The sequence below is a fragment of the Ixodes scapularis genome, unplaced genomic scaffold, assembly GCF_016920785.2.
Source record: "Ixodes scapularis isolate PalLabHiFi unplaced genomic scaffold, ASM1692078v2 ptg001547l_1___fragment_1__unscaffolded, whole genome shotgun sequence".
NCBI classification, from domain to species: domain Eukaryota; kingdom Metazoa; phylum Arthropoda; class Arachnida; order Ixodida; family Ixodidae; genus Ixodes; species Ixodes scapularis.
Window position 1 is genome coordinate 1,430,293 of NW_024610163.1, and position 18,802 is coordinate 1,449,094.

Below are 18,802 nucleotides of genomic sequence, written 5' to 3' on the forward strand. Positions count from 1 at the left end.
TACTGCGGAGCTCTATGCGGTATCAATAACGATCGAATGCGTTATCAATACGAAAATACTGAGGGCGGTCCTGTTTGTCGACTCTCAGAGTGTGATTCTTGCAGTTTGCTCTCTTAAAGACACTAAAAATATGCTTGTACAACAGATTCGATATAAACTTAACTCTGCTTTGCATGGAGGTCAAAATTTAAAATCGTGTTGGGTACCCGGTCACATTGGCATACAAGGCAATGAAGAAGCCGACAAGCTTGCAGGGTCTGCCGGTAACCTTCCGCATTCTCTGTCCTCTTTACCCTATCAAGATATTAAGCCCTTGGTGAAGTCCTTGATTCTTCATTCTTGGCAATTGGAATGGGACATAGAGTGCGATAACAAGCTTCATGTTACAAAACCGGCTTTGGGAATTTGAGAAAGCTCTTCATGCAAGAGCCGACGTCATGAAACGTTGTTGTGCCGTTTGAGAATCGGACACTCATTTATTACCCATAGGTATCTGCTTCCTGGAGAAGATCCACCAGTCTGCGGTCAGTGTGGTGATGGGCTCACTGTTTTGCACGTCTTGTGGTTGTGCCCCGGCCTTGAGCCCAAGCGCCGCATTCATTTCCCTGAATTTTTTCAATATCATATTCCATTTCATCCTGCTCTCCTTCTGGGAGAGCATCCTCAGGTCTCTTTTGAACGAGTAATATGATTTCTTGGTAGTGTTGGCCTTTTACATCGATTTTAGCTTCTTGGTTATCCGTTTTTAAAACCCGTTTTATAGTACAATGGAGCCTAAAATTAGTTTGGCGCAGATGGCCTCGTAGCTATTGCGTCATAAACCCCAAACTCTCTCACACATGGGAAAGTTGTTATTGTGTATTTTGACTTATCAAAAGCCTTCGATAAGGTAAATCATGACTTACTCTCTTATAAGCTCTCTTTATGCGGCGTTTCGACGTCTCTTTTAAACTTGTTTCATAGTTATCTGTCGGATAGGAACGGTAGAATAAAATCTTGAATAGCTTCTCAGATCTATTTACTTTAACTTGGGGAGTCCCTTAGGGATCGAATTTGGGGCCGCCACTTTTTCTTATATACATCACTGATATAGAATTTGCGCATACAAAATGCGAAACTGCTCTTATTTGCGGACCATATTAAGCTTTATCTTAGAACCCAGTCGGAACATGATTGTGCTCTTTTGCAAGATGTATCACATATCTCAAACTGGTGCTCATGTAACTTTTTGCTGGACAATCCAGATAAAACAAAAGTGCTCTCTATATGTAGAAAACGCGAAAAAGTTTGCATCAATATTTTATCGGCAATTCTATTATTGAACGCGTGGAACAAGTTCGTGACCTTGGTGTTTATTTTGATAGTAGTATTAACTTTCCATATCACGTTACACAAATTGTTGCTTCTGCCTTTAGAACAATGGGGATGATATCACGTTTGACGCATGAGTTTTCAAATATAATGTGTGTAGTTCGATTGTTTCGTTCCCTTGTACGAGGTAAACTTGAGTTTTGTAGTTCAGTCTGGAATTCGCTAACAATACCCGACGCTGCACGGATAGAAAGAGTTCAGAAGCAATTTATACGCCTTGTTTAGATATATATTTTGATAGAAAATGTAAGTTTGATTATGAATACGTTCTTAGAGAACTTTCACTACAGAACCTGTCAAAAGGAAGAATTGCTCGTGACATTATATTTTTATACAAAGTGGTTCCTGGCCAAAGAGATAGCAATCTTGTGTCGTCTTTAAACTTTCAATGTACCGGCCAGTCTCGTTAGAAACTCAAGCGTGTTTTATACATCTATCCAAACGAGACCGTCCCCTTTGGCTCGAATGCAAATTTGTTTAAATGATTTTCCGACTCATGTAGAAATATTTTTAAATTTTGCTGCGTTCAAACGACTACCTGATCTGCATATTTTTGGTTTTGATTTGGGAATTGTTTTAATATCGACAGTATATGTCGGCTTGAGATTGTGTACTATTTCAAGTGTTGTTTTTTTCCCTCTATTTAAAACTTTTTACGTGCCACCACACTGTAACCGGTAGGTTGCTCTGGGGCATGATACAAATAAAGGATTATTATTATAAAGGATTATAGTCCAACAATGACCACAACGAGAGGATTTGTCACTTCTACCCAACGTTGATAGTGCAGTGAATGCTATGCATGGCCTTGGGCTTCAGGGTGCCGTGTTCTGCCTTGTTACAGGCTTCTATACTGTAGTAACGTCACCCTATCCGGAGACAGAATTGGTCTGAAACACGGATTGCGTCTGCCCTGCTGTCAATGCCGAGTGAACAGGACAGCTCTATGAAGTCCAGCTTGTGAACTTCCAAAGAAGCTGGCCAGTCCAAAACTGATGCAAAACGATGCAAGTTTGAAGAAGCTATGTTTTACGCCGTAAAACCCACATTATAATTTTAATTAAAAAACTAAGCGCGACTATTTTTACGCACGATGTTCACAAATAAATAGATAAATAAATAAATAAATAAATAAATAAATAAATAAATATATATATATATATATATATATATATATATATATATATATATATATATATATATATTTCGAATCCTTTTTCCTTCTAACGGCTGCGAAGCCGCTCCGCCGGGGGGGCCCTATGCAGTATCTTTACAAACCGTTCGCGCACCATCGCAACCTTCCGTTTGCGAGCGTCGGGGATTTATCGTGCCAGATAGGTACTGCCATCTTGCGGGACCAGTGAGAAACATCAGTGACGAAAATTCCCCAGAGGCCAGCGCTCTCCCCAGACCGAAAATGCTCAAGCTGGCAAAACGCGCAGTTTACATTGTGGCTTTATTTTGCTTAAAAGGGCACGATATAGTGTTGCAGATTAAACGAAACTTTGGTTGGCTGTAATCAATTGAACGAATTATATGTATGCTCTGCTTCTTTGCAGAGGCCTTGGAGAGCCAATTGTCGCAATCTGCGCAGCGAGAGCTCGGCGAATGAAGAGGTCCGAAATCCATTTTGACCCAAGTGAGTAAATGAGTTATGGAGAGTGTGTGCCCCCGAAAAAAAGAGGGAAACCGTCTTCTTAAGTTGTGTGTGGTAATATTTGATTGCGGCGCTCATAGATAGGCAAATGCAAACGATGGACATACTGCTCAAAGAGAACTGACTCACTCTAACTGGCGAATTTTTGGATAGGTATTTATAGTACATAGAAGACCGCCACGAAAGAAGGATGCCAGCGTATAGGAAAGGCACGATTCATGGCGGTAGCGAGGAGAACTACCGTCTATAGGCTCTGAACTTTAAGAAGTGCGAATGTTGTTTCAAATAATATTTCAAAAACAAAATTCGAAATCTCTTCGAAGAGTCGAAAAAAGGTGAAAGGAGAAAAGAAAAAGGGGAATTCGATTTTTGGTATTTCAAAGAGAAGGGCCGTAGTGAGTTCGCAATCGCGTTAAAAATCATGTTTTACGATTGCATTTATGAAATGTAATAGAAATGTCGCCTACAGAGCTTCTAAGTTTCATGATATTTGTCGTCACCTATCAAATGAAGCGAGGAGGCGAGGAGCGGATGAGAAAAACGCCAAAAATAAAAAGGCGCGCGCGCGCGGGAAATTTTTTTTTTTTTTTTTTTGTGTTGCGCTATTTTTCGCGTCTCTATGACTACCACTCGCATAGTTCGATACAATAAAAAAATACAACCTTTGTGGTGTCAGTGCCCCTTTAAGCCCTGACTTGTACGTAGTTCAACTACTCTACTCGAGTTTTGGTAGTTTAACAACTTTTCTGTGTAGTTTAGTAACTTTCAAATACCTTTTTATTTCGGTAATTAGTAGTTTACTATAATTCCGTTCTCGGAGTAAGCTCTACTAAAATTACCAATTACTTTCGAATTTTACTGGTAGGTTCGCTTATCAGCAAACATTCCAGCACAATAATAGATAAGATGTTGGAAGATCAGCTCCTATATGCAAAGAAGGGGAAGCATGTGACGTAGACAGGGCGGTTAGGTTGGCGGGTAACTTGGAGGGTCCGAAACTTCCTAAAATTTTCACGAGCCCCCCACTGGAACAACCCTTGCTACGAGGCGCGGGGTGCGGACGGACACGTCGCAGGTTTGCGACCGCGAACGCCTTCGGAGAGCAAGCGGCCGGCACGTCATGGCCGCTGTTGTTTGGCCTCGCTGCCCGGCACCAGGAGGTCACTGAGACGCACTTGGTCGGTGGAATAACAACCAACTTTGGCTGGACGGAAAGCGTTATCAAATTGTCCAGAGAGAAGACCGGTTCGTCGGAGCTTCGAGAAATTAAGGAGTTTTAGGGAACCGTCTTCGCCCATGGGCACTCCGGTACGCACTGCGCATGTGCGAGTGTTCTGCGGTAGCGGATGCGCAGTGCGTGCCGGGGGGCCCATCGTACCGTATCGGATGTGCAAAAGCGGTTCCCTAAAACTCCCTCGTAACTACCAGTCCTATGCTCCGTTACGGCGGAGCGCAGCAGACGCTACAATCCACTCCAGCCCAACCAGCGTTGCGGACCTGTCACATAACCACGTGCTCCGCGTGTTACATTGCCATTTTTTTTTAAATCACGTGATACTAACATGGCATTTTATAGGCTACGGTGGTTTGCAGTGTCCACTGCGGTCCATCATACGATGAAACTGACTTTAGACGCTGCTCATTCTTCTAGCTGGACGCGGTAAGCGAGAGTGTTTCTCGCCAAGCCGCTTGACGCCCTGAGGTATCAATGACGTCGCTTGGGGAATCTAGAAATCTAGATTCCCCAATGCTTGGGGAATCTACACCTCGCTTGTTCTCAGTGGCAACCATTGGGTGAGGAGGTTTGGCGCCTTTTCCCTTTTTGGGACGTTAAGGACTCGCGACAGCCTGGCGGCGGCCGGCTGCGAACTGCCGTAAAGACTCTCTAGGCCTCGAGTTTTACAGGTGAAAAATATTTTTGGCTGTCTTTTTGCCAGGAATCGTTTTTAAAAGTGATATTAATTGCGATTCTTGCTTGTGTGTCTATCAAGGGCCTTGAACTCTGCCCTAACGTGATACGTAAGGTTTTCCTTTTGTATTCCAGAGAAACAACGATACTCTTTTTTTCTGTCAACTGATCAAGATGTCGCAATCATTGGCTTTATGAATATTCTTGAACAAACCGCAGTAATGTCACGTGATCGTCGATCGCGAACAACATTGCGGAGCTGTGGGACTTTGTTAGTAAATTTGGTAGCTCCTTTTATATGGACCGCCACGCTTATAACCTTTTTAGTTATTATGACTGAGCAACAACGGGAATATGAGAAAATTTATACATGCACTGGGGGGAAGGCTTCAGGTTAAAACAATCCAAAGAGGAAGCTATTTTTCAGGGCCATGTACGCTTCTCCTACCTCAGCGACAGTCGAAACCGCACAAAAAACGTGAAAATGTATATCGAGTTTGTTTTCAAGTGCGGCCGAGAAAATGCGGGATTAGCACCGGAGACCTGTGTTCCTTTGCATCCTGAAGCTCTAGGAGACAAGTACTCGATGGATTCGAAAAAAGGGCTTGTTCCCGGTTCTCTTCAACGTAGGAACTCTTGCCCACTTCAGGAGACGTGTTATCATTGCACACTGCATTCTCAATCAAATTGGGCAACAAAATGCAGTACGCGCTCTGAAGCTCATGTGGTGCTCCCGTATTTCGTGCTATACCTGAAGAATCGCGTGCTAAAGGGCAACGCAAAAGTGGCCTCCTTGCCTTGTTGCGTCACCTTTCCTCCCAGAACTTAGAATATGCAGGTCTTCCAAGATTTGAAGATCGTTCGAAAAACCTTAGTAATTCCCCTAACGTTTTATATAATATAAATAATAAACACGCAGTGTTCGGAAGCACTTGAAGTACCTGGTACTTCAAGTACTAGATCAAGTAGGTTTAGAAAACGTGTACTTTACTTGAAGTTCTTTTTCTGGGTATGTACTTGTACCCTACTAAAGTGTGTTTCATGGTACTTTCCAAGGACAGTAAAACTCTCGACGTCAAAGTACATTCCCCAAATTTAAAAACAAACAATGGCGTATCGCCATGTGTAAAAGCACTATTGTATTTACAGACATCATCTGGTCATTTCTCTGAGTGCCTTTAAGTTTATTGGTATAAACAGTTTGTCAGGGAGGGTAAAACAACTACACTGCGGCGACTTCACTTTATTCGATATGTGCAGCCATTTCCGAAAATAACTGATGCACCTCAGATTACCTCTGGAGCAACGCATACCGGTTAAAAAACATTGTATAAGGAATGAAAGGGCATCATCAAACCATGTGTTAAAAATTACTTGCACTTTGAAAGCATCTGGTATTTATAGTACTTGACTTCAAGTACAGTGCATCCGGTATACTTACTATACTTGAAGTACATAACCTCTCAGTTAATTACTACTCTAATTCAGGTATTTCTTCGGGATGTACTTTACGCAACACTGTAAACAAGCAAACACTGTCTGCAAAATCAATCTGAGGCAGTTCTAAACCTCAATTTAGAAATGATACGTCCGCAGTGCATCATTGACCGGAAAACGAAAATAACTACAAAATAATTAGGCACGCAGAAGCAGAACCAGCTCTTAAAGCATTTCTGTGAAAACACGAGCCGCTTAATATTTGGCTAGCAGAATTTCGCACACCAATCAAACCCTACGGACTTTCTTGTTGCTGTGAAAAAATATGAAAGTAACTTGAAAAGTAATTGACTACATTTTCGCGGTAGTTATTAATTTACTAAATTACTCTCCATTTAAGTAATATCTATTCTACCCAAATCACTTTTGAAGCCACTACTCAGTAACTTAACTTACTTTTTATTAGTAACTTGTACATATCTGGTCTTAACAGGCTACGTAAAGTTCGAAAGTAACCAGCTTTTTTTAATCTATATATCTTGTCATAATTTATTTACAGATATGAGCCGATAAAGGATAACGTAATGCGTAAGTAAATGGTTCGAAATGATTTTTCTTGTTAAGTCAGTCATGTTAAAAAAGTAAATTAAAATTTAATCCACCATTTATTTTCATCGCTAAACCACATTGAGGAGCCTTGCGTAACGTTTGATAAAATGTTAGTTATGAAATCAAACTCTTTGCTTAATATATTCAGCTTCTTTCACTAAGTACCTGTGCCGTTGTAGCGCTTCTCCCGATGGCAGACAAAGCGGGAACCGCTAACATGGCAAATATGTCTGCAATGATCGCCCACTCTTATAATGGCAGAAGTTTTATTTCCCTTTAACTTTCTCGAAATATCGGAGCCAATTTTCTTCTTTTCCGGGTTCCCCCAATTTCGTATTGAACTGTTTATCTCGTATAATGCATGAGCACGAAAAAATAGATAAAAATACCGTATTTTGAAACTCTTTTAATGAAATATTTGCAATGAGGGTTCATTGAGGTTTCTTTGATTCTTTGGAAAACTACGGTATTCATTGAGAACAGGCGAGACCCTTTTATGAAGTTACTAAAGCCTATGGAATTCCTTTAATGTTACTATCCCTATTAAAAAATCCACCAGCCCGGGTCTGGTGTGTTTCATACGTTTACATCAGAGCGGAAATTCAGACACGGGTCTTGGCGTGTTCTGGTGTGGTCTAGTGTCTTGACGTATTCTATTATCCTGACGTGTTCAAGTGTCTTGACGTGTTCTAGTGTCTTGGCGTGTACTGATGTGATCCGGCCGACCTAGTGTCTTCTGGGGTCATGCATGCACAATATAATTTAGATGTAGAAAGGACTGCTGATGACAACAGCTAGCAAATTGTGCAAAAAGACTCCTAATTTTTTGCAGGTTTAGGTGTTCATTCTGCCATGAAACAAAACTACAAAAACAAAGAGAATGGAACTTACTATTTTATTTTTTCCCAACATGCACCACTCGCAAACATTCTCATGCAGACTGGGCTGTCCATGGCTCTTTTCTTCCATGCCACTTTCGCCAGCACATCTGGATGGCTAAGATGATGGCTTCGGCAAGTCGGTATTGCGTGATAAAACCTGCAGTGCATAAAAAGAAATACACGAGCAGTTGTTCATAACAAAAACCTTAAAATAATAAAATCACAACTACAACACTAAACAAGAGGTTATGTCGTGTCGAGCCTGATAATCAGTCAATTTATCACTCGGCCCGCCCTCCCACGTTCTATCTGATTTCGCCTACCTGTGGGCAACATAATACAGTCAAACCTGACTATATCAAACTCTTAAAAAACCGTCTACCACTTTGATATAGCGGGAAATTCTCTATAGAAGTTTTAATTAATTTGACAACGAACAAGCACGCCACATTTAGAAAAGTTGTTCACGCTCGAAGGGGCATCTGTACATCATGAGGGATGCCGACTGCAGTTATATAGTGGCCGCTTCTTCGTTTACCAGCTCACCCTCTCCCCCCACAAGACTTTTTTTTTACCCCTGGGCGGCCGACGCGGCTGCTCAAAAGAAAAAAAAAGCCAGCTTTCTCTGCAAGCTGGCTCTCCCCCAAGGACGATTCTCATACTGGGGAAAGCCAGCTTGCAGTGCTAAACAGCGCTCTTGGCAGATCGGTCCATGGGGAGACGCTGCAATTTTCGTTCGATGTAATTGCATTTTTCGCTATGCATTTATATTGCAGCTACCAGTCCATTTACAAATAGTTTAAGGGCACAAGGTAAGTCCTATACTATCTATGCATTTGAGGCCATGTTGAGGAACAGTTTTCTCGGTGACTATTAGGAGTATTTCTGTCGTGCATATATCATTTTGTTCGAAATATTGTGTTTTGAGCAATATTTCGCAACACACAATATTGCGAAATATTGTGTGTGAACTAGAATTATTTGAACCAATCTAAAATAAGTTTTTTTATATATTTTTTATTCTAGTACTGAAATTTTAGTTGTTTTCATCTATTAAAAACTTTGTAACTCAAAAACTGCTAGGTGCACATTTTTAATTTTAGTTCAGTATTTTGAACACCCCCCTATTGGAAAAACCAGCATGAAAATCAAACTGGTCAAGCTGGTAATTAAGGTGGTCAAGCTGGTAATCAAGGTGGTCAAACTGGTCAATGTGGTAATTAAACTGGTTTAGCTGGCAATCAAGCTGGTTTAAGCTGGGCAAGCTGGAATTTAAGCTGGTCAGTCTGGTCTAAGTAAAAACCAGCATGGTCTCACTCGAATCTGGTTTTAGATTCAATCTGGTGTAGCTGGGAGCCAGTCTGGTCTTAACTGGTCAAACTGGTTTTCCATGGAGCCAATGTGGTCAAGCTGGGAGACGAGCTGGTCATGCTGGGAGACAAGCTGGTGAATCTGGTCGAAATAATAATCGTGGTGGTCAAGCTGGTCATGCTGGGAGCGCGCACGCCAAGGTCGGCTAGAGATAGCCGAACTGGCATTGCTGGGAGCGCGCGCGACAAGGTCGGCTGCTGGAACGAGGCCACGTCCTGTTCTTTGTCCTCTCGTTTTTGGTAGACCACCGGGCGCGTCAGGCGCGCTGCAAGCTACCTTTGTGTGCGAGAAAAGAGAGAGAGAGAGAGAGAGTGGTAGAAACGGAGAATCGAAGACGCGTTTGGATAGCTTGGGCAGAGGGCAGATCGAAGGGACGGCTGTGTGCGCGTTGTTTGGAGACTAGTTGAACGACGGTGCAAGCGAAGCGGGTTTTGAGAAGACAGCGAGCGGCAGTCCGTTCAGTGCGGGAAGATGTCAGACGTCCCGACTGCGGCGTCGCTTCGTGTCTTCGAACGTGTGTGTGCCCAAGAATGACGGCGGTGCCGAGGAGTATCGCCAATGCCATCCAAGCCACACGGATTTCCTCGCCTCTGCCGACCACGCAAGTTGCCGCTTCGCCCCCATCGCTGGCGGGACCCAGGTTCGCTTCTCTCGTCCGTGTAGTATTTTCGTCTGCTATTGCCTGTTTTTGGCCTGTGTCTAGTATTTTTTTCGTGTTGAGAGATAAGCAATCTGGTTTTATTAACATTGTAGACAATTTGCACCGAGAATCTGTGCGTCGGTTAGTACTGTGTCAGCGCCGAGGATGTGTAGCATTTGAGTTCATGTGAGGCTGCCGCAAGTACGAAAATAATAAATTGGATGCCGAGTTGGCTTTTCTGACGAGCTTGGCTTTTTTATTCTGTGTATTAATTTAAACAGGTTAAACTGGTTGGGAAGTTCACCAGCATGACCAGTTTAACAGCATGACCAGCATGCCAAACTGGGCATGCTGGGGCAATAACCCAGCTTGAAGCTGGGACCAGATCAACCATCATGACCAGTATGACCAGATCAACCAGCATGACCAGCATGCCAAGCTGGGCATGCTGGGGCAATAACCCAGCTTGAAGCTGGGACCAGCTTAAGCTGGTTTTTTCAATAGGGCCATGTATGTGGTAGGAATAAAAAATCAACCCTCTATAATGTCAGGTTAAGGAAAAAATCGTGCCTATGTACTAAAAAACACTGTTTTGAGATAATTGAGTTTAAAGTAAAAAAACTGGTGAATAACGAATTTCTATTGGCACCAACAGCCTTACAGACATTTTTTTAATAGCCGCCAGCTTGAAAGGCATTGCTAAAGTCATATCTTCACCTTTAGGCTTATCGCCTTGCTTGCCGGGCCTCTTTTGTGACCTGCCATGTCGCTTGGTCCGTAAAGTATATTAGAGTGATGTTAACTTCCCCAGCCACTTGATGGCTTGCCAAACAGGGTTCCATCCACAAAACTTCAAAACATTGGCTTGTGCAATGCTGCCACCATTGAATAAAGGAACAGCATTCAATGGCGCCATTTTGTCGTTATGAAAACACAAACACTTGAATGTACACACGTTACACACCTGGGAAAAACGTGCACAGCGTCTCGTGATTCTCTTGGTTGAAAAAAAGCTATGCAATAGTTGCGAAATAATTTTTTTAGATTATCTGTTACTGGACAAGCTTTTAGGTCTTGTGTTGATTTTGTTTTGTTGGAGAATTCATCAATAAACAGGGAGTGTATCCCAAAAGGAGGCGTAGTCACCTGCTACTTGCTTTCGGAAGAAGTGATTTTCAGCTCGAAATATAGCTTTCCAAAAACGCTGGGACAATAGAAAATGTGCAGAAAGAACTAAACTTTTCAAATTGCGAAAAAAAACTAAAATCAATTTTTTTTTTAAATTTACCTTACCATGTGCTTTTAAATTAACCGGGTTCGATAATATCAGGTTTCACTGCAGATCGAACATCGTGGCATCGCTCCCAGTGAGCAAAGAAAGCGCTGCACCCCAAGTGGCATTTCTCCTGCTCTGTCCACATTCACCTTGTCTACCCTCTTAGTGCCTCTCACTGTACATGTGCGCTGCACTAGGCAAAATGAACAATAGGTTCATAAAAATCTCAAATCATAGTAAATCATAACTCACACTATACAAACATTATGTCTGCCATTAAAGTTGCGACGAGTCACACGCTGCTCATCTACAGCGTGTGACTCGTCGCAACTTTAATGGCAGACCAACTACACGCTGTATAAATATCCCCATAACCCAATTTTTTTTTTTGTTTAGAGCTAAGCACAGCAGCCACAACATATGCTGTGCCCTTCCAGGTTGATCAGAAATACCCACCTGGTGTGGTAGGGGCTGTTTTCCCACCACACCCTCCTAGAGGAGACGCCTGCAGGCTTGCCCTGACACACCCTTGTCGAAGAGCTCCGCAGGCTCCCGCAGTGATCGGCTGATCATTCTGAGAGAGCGGCCAGGAGTGGCAGCCTTTTCCACGGCGTGTGTAAATGCTGCCTCTCGCATTTTGATGCCAGGTCCAAGATGAATGTGCAGTGAGTAACACTGTCAAGAAAATGCGCAAAAAGTGGAGAAATACAGGCAACACATAATGACTCTCCACTTTCGTCTGCAATCATGTTCCTGCTTTGCTTCACTGAAATGCTGAACTGTAGATATATATATATAAAAAAATGAAATAAATTAAAAGGGCAGTCTCTAGTATTCCAGGATGGCCTATTTATGTTCCTAACTCAACCTATGTGCTCTAACATCCAACAAGTCCAAAACTTACAATCATGTGTGGCCTATTTCACTGTTAAAAAATGTGATCAAAGATAGCGAATGCGGTTGAACCGAATCAAGGCGAATAGGGTGGAACGGCGAAAGACACTTGTCAGTCAATTGCAAGCGAGGGCCTCTTGTGCAGACGAGCAGGGCTGGTTGGCTGCTTGTCCGGACGTGAAGCTATCGCTTGTGATTGTCTGATGAGCCCCGCTCGTTCCTCACCTACATTCGGCCGGGTTCAGTGCCGCCATTTGTATGTCTGAGATTCACGATCTTTTATCACATTTTTTAGTGAACTAAGCTGCACATGATTTCAACTTAAATATTTGGGATGCTTAGAGCACATAGAATGTGTTACGGCAATAAATAGGCCGTCTTAGAAAGCTCCCGAGCGCACCTTTAAGAGAACTAATTTCAGCTTTGGAATATGCATTAGAAAGGAGGTCCATTATTGCTGTACACATCAAGTACTAATAATGATATAAAAAAATTGTTTCATGAAAGCTTGACTTTAATGGACCATTTGACAATTTTTAAATTCGACATCGCCAAGTATGTAGGAAGTATACTGCTGTGCACTCCCATGTTTTGTACAAATATTTGCAACCTCAAGCAGCCGAGCAATGTGAAAAAGAAAACAAAAAACCTTTGGCTCCACTTCATGACAAGACATGAAAAAGAAAACACGAATGAGTGTGCTATTACCAAAGCTCACTACCTTCCCTTTCTGTGTTCCGAAATAGGCATCAATATGCCTCACGAGTCAGCTGCTTATCAGCTGACAAAGAGGACGTGTTTTCCAGAGCTCCTGCGAAGCTAAGCAATATTTGGTGTATTTAGTTTAGTTGCGAGTGTGTTTATGGGTACTAGAAAGCACTTTTTAAAGTAGCGATAGGATAGGCTTGCTTGTTGTATCTGCTTCATTGGTGGTCTTGTGCGGGCACACCCCATTGGGGTTGATCCTCCAGGTTTACCACCCTGCTGTAAAGCATTTTTGCTCTAACTCTGGTGGTTTTATGAGGTAGCAGAAAGCAGTTTTTAAAGTAGCGATAGGATAGTTGGGTTACAGCAGGCTTTTTAGGTAGGGTCACAAGACCAAACTACCTGCACGTTTGAAACTTTTGGCGGGCTAGTTGGTTTTGGGGACAGAGACGTTACCCAGGCTTTTTTGGTTTTGGTGCAATATTTTTCGTGGGGTCGCGCTGTGTGTTCGTAGGCAATGGTGAATATGCGAAGGAAGAAAAATGCGCCGACTAATGTAAAAGGGGGACCCGATGTAGAATCTGAGGAGTGTGGCCGTTGGTGCTGCATGATGGAGTTGGAGCTCAAAACTGTAGCAGAAGCCGAAGAGAGCAACTTTACCTGTCGGAGTTGCGAGAAGGTAGAACTTGGTTTTGGGAGAATAGGAAAGGAAAGGGCGGATACGGTTCAGGAGTCGAAGTGGGAGATACGAGTAGAGCGGGAGAAGCGGGTTCAGCTCGAGGCGCAGGTCGTAGGTTTGAATAAGAGGGCCGAAGCGGATGTGGTGGAGATCACCAGGGAATGGGAAAGTAAGGTAGGGAGCGTGGCGGGAGAGCTGAGACGATAACGGGAACAGAGAGCCGAGGTCGAGCGACAGGTAGGGGAGCTTAGGGGAAGAGTGGAAGGCGGAGTTGGAAGAGCATAATTAGAAGTATGAGGAGACGGTGCAGCAACTGACAGGAGTAGTTAATAAGAAAAAGGGTGAGGTGGCAGAGAAGACGGCGGGGGGGGGGGGGGGCGGCAGACAAAGGGGGCCAGTAAAACAGTGACGAGGTGATTGACTGTGTAGGAAAGAAGCCTGCACAGCTGTAATAGTACTGCAGTACAGCAGGGCTTGAGAAAGGCAGCAGAACTTGAGGCAGAGAAAGGACAGAGAGCTGGAGGGGTGAAAACAGGCAGTCGGGGTTAAGAGGGTGCTGGTGGTAGGATACTCAATCATAACAAGGGTTAAGGAGGAGCTGCTGGACAAGGTGAAAGGGGATGGGAGGGTAACCGTATGGCTTAGTCAGGAAAGTGCATGGTAGACGCTATGGCCAAAGCGAGGGTGGAGGTGTGGAGAAACAGGGAAGGAGAGAACCTAGTGTTTGTTCACGCAGGACTAAATGATCTGTTAAAGGGACGGTGCCAGAACCTCACCAGGCAGATAGAGTTGGGGTTACGTAAGCTGAGGGAGGTCTGTGAGACTGTGCATGTGCAAATATGCACCGTCCCAGAGGTCTGGGGACCGGCTTTGCAGATAGAGAAGCGAGTGGTGGAAGCAAACCGGGTGGTAAGGGGGTTGAGCCGACGATTTGAGTATGGAGTAATGGAAGTAAACAGGGCGGTGCACGAAGCTCGCTCCGACCCTTTTACAATGGGCATCCACTACAGTGGAACCACTGGGAGCACGGTAGGCGATAGGATTGCATGTCACATCATACATTTTTTGCGGAGCCCCGTAGCCTTGAGGGCGCCGGTGTAAATGAGGGCCAAAATGTAGATACAGTGGGGAGGGTTTGGGAGGGTGAGAGGAAGCCTTGCAGGACTAGGAAAAAGAAACAGCGTTCATAAACATAAAGGAGGGCAGGAGCAGAATAAAGTGGGAAAAGATTGAGGAGTGATTAGAAAGCGACAACATTCCAGTGTATGGATTAGCAGAAACACATCTCAGGCATATGGAAGAACCACCATACATACCGGGATATCAGTGGAAGGGATGCAACCGGTCCAGTGGGGAACACAAGGGAGGGGGATTAGGGGTGTTAGTTAAGGTTCAGGAATGGGAAAGGGAACGAGAGGGCTGCAGCGAACACATGTGGGTCAAAGGCAATATGGGGCGTTTGGACACAATCCTGGGTTTTGTTTATCTAAAAACAGGGAGTGATGCAAGGGAGGAAAATGCAGAACACTTGACATGTATATCAGGAGACGTTAGGGAAATTGGCACTAGCAAGGAAATAATTATCTTGGGGGACGTGAATGCATATTTGGAAGACTTTGATGGACATACAGATACAACAGGAAGGATGTTAGAGGTGTTCTGCAAAGGTTAATGGGTTAATGTTAATGGGTTAACGCTCAGGTGAAATGTGATGGAAAAATAGCATGGGAAAGAAAGTTCTCGCACTCGACTATTGACTACTGTTTAATGTCGCGTAAAATATACAACAGATTAGGAGGTATGTAGGTCTAAGGTCTGGGGAGCGACCATAAGAGAATCAAAATCAGATATGGCACAATAAAACCAGAAATGCAAAATCAAAAACAATAGGGTAGGAATAACTTAAATGTTAAACAGTTACAAGAGGCATCTAAGCAGATCGAGAACATTGTACCCAAGACACCGGAAATAGAATGGACATATGAAGACTAAATGTTTTCAAAAGAGAGTTAGAGAAATATTGAATCAAGCAAGGATGAAGAAAACTAAAACGCAAGCCCAAAAGCTGGTGGGATAAAGAGGTTAAGGCAGCAATATCCAGACGCCAAGCGGCATCTAAAGAACACAGATGGGCAAAGAAGAAGGGGGCCACACTAGCCGAAGTAGCGACAAAATGGGAGGAATTTCAGGAAAGAAAGCAGGAGACATTAGCATTAATACAGGCCAAAATTGGGAGAGCAGGGGTCCAGTGGATGATAGAGGTAAGCCAAAAGGATAGGAATGCGGCAAAAAGATTCTGGGAACACATCAGTGCACAGGGAAAAATGACCGAGGCATACCAGCAGGCACTAACAACACAGGAAGGGACAAAGGTAGAAGGGGATGAGGCAGGAGAATACATTAGACATACAATCGAAGCAGTATTTTCGGCGTTAGAATCAAATCAGGTCGTAGGGAATGGTAGCGTCTACACAAGACACGCGGATGAACATAGTGAGGAAGAGGAAAGGACCACAGAGGAATGGGAAAAAAGTAGAAGGAAAGGTTCTGGCTGGCACTGAAACAGGTCCAGACGGCAAACCAATGAGATTGACCAGATACTTATGGGAGGGAGGTACCCAGTGGACTGGAAATTGAGCAGGATGAGATTATTATATAAGGGCAAGGGAGAAAAAGACAGTGTCAAATCATACCGACCAATCACAGTAACTTCAGAAATATACAGACTAGCTATGCAAATTGTAAAAGGAAGAATGGGCAAAGAGAAAACAGATTCCGGGGGAGCTTCAAAATGGTTTCAGGAAAGGTAGACGACTGGATGAAGATTTATTCATAATCACTCAGTGCATAGAGATAGCAATGACAAGTCAAAGGCCTATATGGGCAGCATTTTTAAACATCAAAGGGGCATATGACAATGTGAATCAGGAGAAACTCTGGAACCAATAGGAGGGATATGGGCTAGAGGGAACCATGGTTAAGTTTCTAGAATGGGTTTATACAGAGAATAGGGGTGATTATAACATGGGAAGCCGAAACTACAAGACCAGCAGCAATAAAAAGATATCTCAGACAGGTTTGGCCATTGTCTCCCCTGCTCTTTATGATATACCTTAGTGAGATGGGAAACAGTTAGAACAGTGCAACCTAGGTTTTGACCTGACTAACATGAAGGAAGGACATAAAGTAAATCAAATATTGCCACGGTTAATGTATCAGACGACATTGAACTAGTATCAGAAGGTCGTGACACAATACGGGAACTCATCAGGATTTGCAGCAGAGAAGGGGACAATTTAAGACTAAAATTTAGTGGGGAGAAGTCGGGTATAATCGCAGTCGGTTATAAAGACGAGAAGGGGGAACCCCTTGAGACAGAGGACACGTTGATAGAACACATAGAAAAGTACAAATATCTGGGAATATAGTTAAGCGAAGGAAGACAGTGTCTAAAAGACCATGAAGATATTGTAATAAAGAAGGGGAAACGAGATTCAGCTGTCATGAAACAAAGGGCACTATAGAACTATAATAGAGGTGAAGTCGTTAGGGGTGTAAGGAAGGGAGTCATGGTGCCAGGACTGTGATTTGGGAATACGGTATTGTGTATGAGGTCAGAAATCCAGGCAGGTTTAGAGATACAGCAAAGGAGTGTGGGTGGGTTGGCATTGGGGGCACATGGGGATACTACAAATGAGGGAGTAGAGGGGGACATGGGTTGGGCATCTTTCGAGTAGAGAGGCGATAAGTAATACAGACAAACCTGTATTCTTTCCATCAGGCTATTGCATATAGGTAAACGTTTGTTACACTGTGCCAACATGCTTACGCAAAGTACATATTATTTGAAGTGAATCGTTGCATCGCCCCTTCAATTAAGCACCTTATAAAATCAAATGTGGTGTTTTAGCTCTGTACATCTTATTTAATTTTACAAGAAAACATGTTTTCATTCAACACCATACATATATCCGTAATGTATGCTCACCAGAGGCACCCTGGTGTGCATGTCAGGCCAGTTTAGTGTGCCTTGGTGTGGACATTAGACGAGTCTGGTGTGGCGTAGTGTGCACTTCAAGCCATTCTGGTGTGCTGTGTTGTGCACATCAGACCAGCCTGGTGTGTTTTGTTGTGCACATCAGACCACAATAGGATGATGTGATAGGCACACCAAACCAGCCTAACGTGTTCTGGTGGGGACAACAGAACACGTTAGGCTGGTCTGATGTGCGCACCAGAACACAACAGGCCGGTCTGATGTTTACGTCAGAAAACACTAGGACACACCAAACCGGTCTGGTGGATTTTTCAATTGGGTAGCATATCTAATACCAGGTGGCACGAGGACTCCCTTGTCGTGATGCTAATCGAAAGCCACAGGCAGGGAGATACTGTGATGCTCTTGTTGCTGGGATTACCTCCCCCATGGTCCTGGCCGGACCACAGAAGAAGATTGAGTCCAAGCTTGTGGCCACTAGGATCTCCAGATCTTGAGGCACCCAAGTAGCTGGAAATAAAAACAAATCACAATCAAGTACTTGGCAGAGCTACATTAGAATCGCTAGCATATTCTTTCGTGATCAGCACATAGACCCTTTGGTTTTTATACTTTGTACTTGTACCTATTAAAAAACCGCTCCTTCATAGCCACTGTCATAGTCACACCCCAGGACAACGCCACACAGGCCTTGAAATGATGGGTACCGAATTAAGGCGAATGATCAAATGCATTCATTTAACCCTCTTTCACCCCAACCTGCGAGATTTCTCTCAAATATTCAAATTTAACTCTAAAAACTATAAACAAAAACTACTGTATTGCAGAGCCTTATAGTGTGAGAGTTTAGCATTGTTGCCAACTCAAAAATTGAAAACCCGCAGTCGGAATCTCGAATACCGCTAAAAACCGCTAAATCTGAAACACAACTCAGAAATGGCATTTTAACAATTTTTTTAGCTTTAATTCTTGTCCAAAGGTATAACAATAGTATGGATGATATCAATGTCATCTGGAAGGAACCTTTCCCTTTCTTTTGAATAGAAATCTGTCACGCCATGCCACAGTTCACCCAGGTGATCCAAAGCCAAAATTCCGGAGTGAGCGCATGCGAGCATGGCAAGTGATGGCGAGGCACCCTTCAGCAGTAAGTGACCGGTCAGACTTTCGTTCAACTCGTAGAGTCGTCTGCCTGCCAGAGGAGAAACGTGCAGCGGCCGAAACATGCTTCTTCGTCGCAGCGTGCGCGACCAAATCCACGTGCTTCACAGATAGTTCCGTTCTGCAAGAGCGGCCTCTGGCTGGTCTGCTATCACCAGGAACCTCGGGTAGCCAGTCGTTAAGGTTGGGGTGTCGTAGCCAGTCTTTTCTAAACT